The 5,788-nt window shown below is 46.6% G+C and overlaps 2 non-coding genes across 2 annotated transcripts; both read right to left on the bottom strand.

Annotated features, from left to right (window-relative positions):
- Positions 1-3,845: 3,845 nt before the first annotated feature.
- On the bottom strand, positions 3,846-4,009 carry LOC147271665 (U1 spliceosomal RNA). Its single transcript, XR_015116782.1, has one exon. It is a non-coding gene; the product is annotated as a U1 spliceosomal RNA (small nuclear RNA).
- A 775-nt stretch (positions 4,010-4,784) lies between these two features.
- Positions 4,785-4,975, bottom strand: LOC147271664 (U2 spliceosomal RNA). The gene has a single exon (XR_015117295.1). It is a non-coding gene; the product is annotated as a U2 spliceosomal RNA (small nuclear RNA).
- Between the last annotated feature and the right edge of the window lie 813 nt (positions 4,976-5,788).

Below are 5,788 nucleotides of genomic sequence, written 5' to 3'. Positions count from 1 at the left end.
TGCATTCTGTGGTGCACGGTGGCTCTGGAAGAGCGCTCTAACTATTGTCACTGTACCCCCCCCCCCTACAACGAAAATAAAAGATTCTGATTCCGATTCTGACACACACACACACACACACACACACACACACACACGTGTATCAACATGATGTTCCGAATGTTTCACTGTCTGTGGTTGTCCAGCTCTCCTTGCCTCTTCACTGTCATTGTCACAACTCGGAGCAGTCTTCCTCTCCAGGTGATGTCTCTGAGTGATGATGATTGCTGTCTGTTCAACCAGCTTCATTTGTTGATATCTGAGAAGGACTGAAGACAGCAAAGTGTGCTGATTGGCCAACAACCCCTCACAGGTCAAAGGTCACTGCTCTGAGGCGGACCAGTTTACTGTAACAGTGGTGGCACCATCCACTGCTGGCGCTCTCTTCAGTGCTTCTTGTTTCTGCCCTTTGTGTGTGAGCTCCTAGAGCAGCTGGTCCGCCCCCCCCCCCTTTTCTTTTCTATTCCTCTAATTTATTTTTTGATTTTCTATTTTTGTAATTCATCATCGATCTCGGCTCACGGTCGCTACACTCTTGACCTCCTGTGAGCCTTGAAGAGAGAGAAGCCACCTTTGTGTCGGAGAAGAGCAGCTTAGTCCAGGCAGCCAGCAGCCTGAGACCAGAGGGTAGCCAATCAACGCGCTTCCCTTCTTCATCGAGCGAATCTCAGCGGGAGCCACGGTCGACGAGGTGGAGGCTTTGGAGGCCGTCCTCCCACCAGTTCGTTGGAGAGGCGTCGTACATCGATGGGAGAATCCAGCTGAGAACGTAAGCCGGTTATGTTGGTTTTCACCGATTCAGGCCTGGACTCCTGTCTCGCTGCCAAACTCCGCCTGACTCCGTAGAGCTGGTCAGCCTCCACTCAGTCCTCTTCATTTGGTTGGAGGTCACCATCGTTCATCCTACACACCTTTCCACCTGCCTCTTAGCCGTCTACTTGAAGCTCAGATAAATCCAGGCTAATTCATACCTGCTACTCAATATGGGCCTTAATTACTCTGCTGGAATTATCACTCTGTCTTAAGTGTTTTCTTAATTGTATTAAATCCTCTTTAATTTCCAAGAAGTCTTCCAACTCATTCATTCATGCAAGCCACTGATCCACAAGACCTCATTGATGAGCTTCAACCTGAGACTGATTGTTTCTCATTGGACGAGACACCCATTCAATGAGACTCATTGTCAGTCCATTGAAATCTACTGGTGTTCCTGGTGAGTTGATTTAACAACATGAGCTGACAGAATCTACGTTCAGGTAGGAACCACCACATCCAGGGGTCTGGACCTTTGAGCAGGCAGAGCCATCAAAGTAGCAGACTAAGCTAGCAGACATTAGCATTGAGAAGAAACTGATACCTGAGCCTACTTTTGGGTCTGGTCAAGTGATGACACAATAATATGACATCATTGTCAGACTGACGCCTGCTCAACACTGACCAAACGCCGCCCTATTGCATTGTGGGAAATTTCTGCTTGGCTCGCGTCCATCAAAACACACAAAGAAATTTCTCCAGAATCAGGATTGACAGTGGATACAATTGATTCCACACTGGTTTCGGGTGCAGGTTTGGAATTTCAGACACAGTCTGTGTTTGTGTTGTTCATTCAGTGATTTTTCTTACAATTCCCAATCAAAGCCCCACATTGCTAATGAACTCAAAATGATGCTAACAGTAATGTAGTGATAGTTGCTAATAAACTAAGTGATGCTGACAGTCATGTGGTTAGAGTTTCGATTAACCTCAAAGTGATGCTGACAGTAATGTAGTAAGAGTTGCTTCGAACCTCAAAGTAATGCGTCAGTGATTTCAGAAGAATTGCTAATGATCTCAAAATGATGCGACAGTGATGTAGTGATAGTTGCTAATAAACTCAGTGATGCTGACAGTCATGTAGTAAGAGTTGCTAAAAACCACAAAATAATGCGACTGTGATGTCGGAAGAATTGCTCATGATCTCAAAATGATGCGACGGTAATCTAGTAAGAGCTGCTAATAAATTCAAAATGATGCTAACAGTAATGTAGTGAAAGTTTCGAATAACCTCAAAGTGATGCTGACAGTCATGTGGTTAGAGTTTCGAGTAACCTAAAAATGATGCGGACAGTAATGTATTAAGAGTTGCTAATAACCTCAAAATAATGCGACAGTGATTTCAGAAGAATTTCTAATGAACTCAAAATGATGCTAACAGTAACGTAGTGATAGTTGCTAATAAACTCAGTGATACTTACAATAATTTAGTAAGAGTTTCAAACTCCCTCAAAATGATGCTGACAGTCATGTAGTAAGAGTTGCTACTAAACTCAAAATAATGCGACAGTGATGTCGGAAGAGTTGCTAATGAACTCAAAATGATGCTACAGTGATGTAGTAAGAGATGCTAAAAAACTAAAAATGATGCTGACGGTAATGTAGGAAAAGTTGAAACTAACGTTAAAATGATGCTACACTGTTGTCATAAGAATTGCTAATAAACTCAAAATGATGCTAACAGTAATGTAGTAAGTGTTTCGAAATACCTCAAAGTGATGCTGACAGTCATGTAGTCAGAGTTGCTACGAACCTCAAAATAATGCGACAGTGATGTTGGAAGAATTGCTAATGGTCTCAAAATGATGCGACAGTGATGTAGCAAGAATTGCTAATGAACTCAAAATGATGCTAACTGTAATGGAATGAAAGTTTCGAATGGCCTCAAAGTGATGCTGACAGTCATGTAGTAAGAGTTGCTACAAAACTCAAAATAATGCGACAGCGATGTCGGAAGAATTGCTAATAAACTCAAAATGATGCTGACGGAAATCTAGTAAGAGCTGCTAATGATCTCAAAATGATTCTACAGTGATGTTGTAAGAATTGCTAATGATATCAAAATGATGTGACGGTCATGTAGTAAGAATTGCTAATGAACTCAAAATAATGCCAACAGTAATGTAGCGATAGTTGCTAATAAACTCAGTGATGCTTACAGTAATGTCGTAAGTGTTTCGAACTACCTCAAAGTGATGCTGACAGTCATGTAGTGATAGTTGCTAATAAACTCAGTTATGCTTACAGTAACGTAGTAAGTGTTTTGAACAACCTCAAAGTGAAGCTGACAGTCATGTAGTAAGAGTTGCTACTAACCTCAAAATAATACTACGGTGATGTCGTAAGAATTGCTAATGATATCAACATGATGTGACAGTGATGTAGTAAGAATTGCTAATGATCTCAAAATGATGCTACAGTGATGCCGGAAGAATTGCTAATGAATTCAAAAATGATGCTGACAGTAATGTAGTGATAGTTGCTAATAAACTCAAAGTGATGCTGACAGTAATTTATGAAGAGTTGCAAAAAACCTTATAATAATGACACAGTAATGTAGTAAGAGTTGCTATGAAACTAAAAATAATGCGACAGTGATGTAAGAAGAATTACTAATGATCTCAAAATGATGCGACAGTGATGTCGTCAGAATTGAGAGTCGGGGTTTTCCAAGTTGATCTCCTCCCACGCATGAATTCTCTCTGGTATCCTTCCACTTACTGCGAAGACGAGCCGTGGATGTATTGTCCTGAGCCCAGGGCTTGTCAGATACCATGACCCTCAACTAAATGTGGCAGAAACCCTGCCCTCTTCATTTAGGGCTGGAAGGTGTGAGAGACACTGGGAGCTCATCGAGGCTACGTCCTCCGCGGTCTCCTCAGGCATGCCAGCACAAGAGGAGACCGCCAACTGGCCGGGACAGGCGGTCACCGTTGTTGTTGCCGCCGCCGTGGTCGGCCTTTCTTTCTTTCTTTCCTTTTTTCACACGATCACAGGGGAGAGCGCGGACGCAGTCCCCCACTGTCAGAAATTATGCAGTTGAGATTCCCACATTTGGGGAATTCACCAGGGTCAGCACAGCCCCAGTGCAATGGCTGAGCCTCACCCGGGGAGAACCACCTTGCTGATCATGGTATCTCCTCTGCCAGGTAAGTATGACTCGCTGAGCTTAGGAACAGACATGAGCTCCAGGGACACAGCCTTCTGACTGACAGGCAGGGAGGCCGACACAGCGCCTGATCTTTCCTACCTTGTGCCAATCTGCCGCGTGCGCAGCCCCCTTTGTTTCTCACAACGATGCCGGATGTCGGATATCCCAAGCCCGGGAAGCTCGACCGATGCCGTTTTCAAGGCTCACCTTCTCGCTGGGGGCACCAGCGTGGCCTCTAACCGCACGCATCGTGCCCCGCAGTAAAAAAAACAATCTCCGTCCGCTTTCACCCTTGGATGGAGCGTCGCGACCATGAGAGCTGTCAACGCAAGCGGCCCAATTCCGAAAGACTGAAGGCAGCAAGCTGGGGTTTCACATTTCAACATCAAGTTCACAACCCATCTCTGGGCAAAACAGGCACATTGAAGGTTCAGGTCTTTCAGAGTGCATTCCAAAGCCTTTTGGGAAAGGCTCCGAGAGCAGTGCCGTCAGCGGACCTCCATCCTTATCTGGAGTGCAAACGGAGCCACAACTTGACGCCCAGCGGCAGCGCGGGCGGAAATCCAGCCCCGGCCTCATGTGCAGCACTCGAGAGTTGGCCTGAAGAGCACGGGATTTGCTCCTGACAAAAGGAGAGGGGCCCGCACTGTTCCTGGAAGGCCATTGCGGCCGCAGGCTGAGGAAAAGCTGCAGTGCAGGAGGAGAACCCTGCTCCGGCTTTGGGTGGAGCAGGTGAGCGAGTGCCTGGCGGAGGCTTGTTTTATTTCCGACGAGAAATGCGGGGCATTGCACCACTCCTGGAAACACTGCAATACCAGGTTGATGTGTGGAAAGGACGGAGCAAGCTCCCGTTCCATCTCCCTGTTCCAAAAAGCAATTTAATATATGGTTCCCAGATAGGGAACGTACCAGATATTAAACTGATAAGAACAGATACTACACTTGATCTTAGCCAAAAGGCCGAGAAGCGATGCCTGTCAGCCACCCGACGTGAGAGCCAGCACCCCCGGTACAGCCAATCCCGGCCGCGGCTGTGGGCAGGAACTGCAACATTTTGGGTGGCGACACAAAATGCAGTGCCATAAACACTACATCTGGCACACTGGTTGTCCCCACTGCTATCCAAAGCAAAGGCAATCGGTGCCTTCACCCTGCTATGCTAGTGGGGCGACTCAAAGTAAAACAAAGCGGTGTTCAAAGCCACAAGCCAGCGACTCATCCTGGAGTCGGGGTTTTCCAAGTTGATCTCCTCCCACGCATGAATTCTCTGGTATCATTCCACTTACTGCAAAGACGAGCCGTGGATGTATTGTCCTGAGCCCAGGGCTTGTCAGATACCATGACCCTCAACTAAATGTGGCAGAAACCCTGCCCTCTTCATTTAGGGCTGGAAGGTGTGAGAGATACAGGGAGCTCATCGAGGCTACGTCCTCCGCGGTCTCCTCAGGCTGGCCAGCACAAGAGGAGACCGCCAACTGGCCGGGACAGGCGGTCACCGTTGTTGCCGCCGTGGTCGGCCTTTCTTTCTTTCTTTCCTTTTTTCACACGATCACAGGGGAGAGCGCGGACGCAGTCCCCCACTGTCAGAAATTATGCAGTTGAGACTCCCACATTTGGGGAATTCACCAGGGTATCCAAAGCCCGGGAAGCTCAGCCGATGCCGTTTTCAAGGCTCACCTTGTCGCTCGGTGAACCAGCGTGGCCTCGAGCCGCATTAGAATTGCTAATGAACTCAAAATGATGCTAAAAGTAATGTTGTGAAAGTTTCGAATAACCTCAAAGTAA

The sequence above is a fragment of the Aulostomus chinensis genome, chromosome 1, assembly GCF_037954235.1.
Source record: "Aulostomus chinensis isolate RoL2024-O1b breed Wild chromosome 1, RoL_Achi_v1.0, whole genome shotgun sequence".
NCBI classification, from domain to species: Eukaryota; Metazoa; Chordata; class Actinopteri; order Syngnathiformes; family Aulostomidae; genus Aulostomus; species Aulostomus chinensis.
Note: the sequence above shows the minus strand (reverse complement) of the source record. Positions and strands in the feature narration are given on the sequence as shown.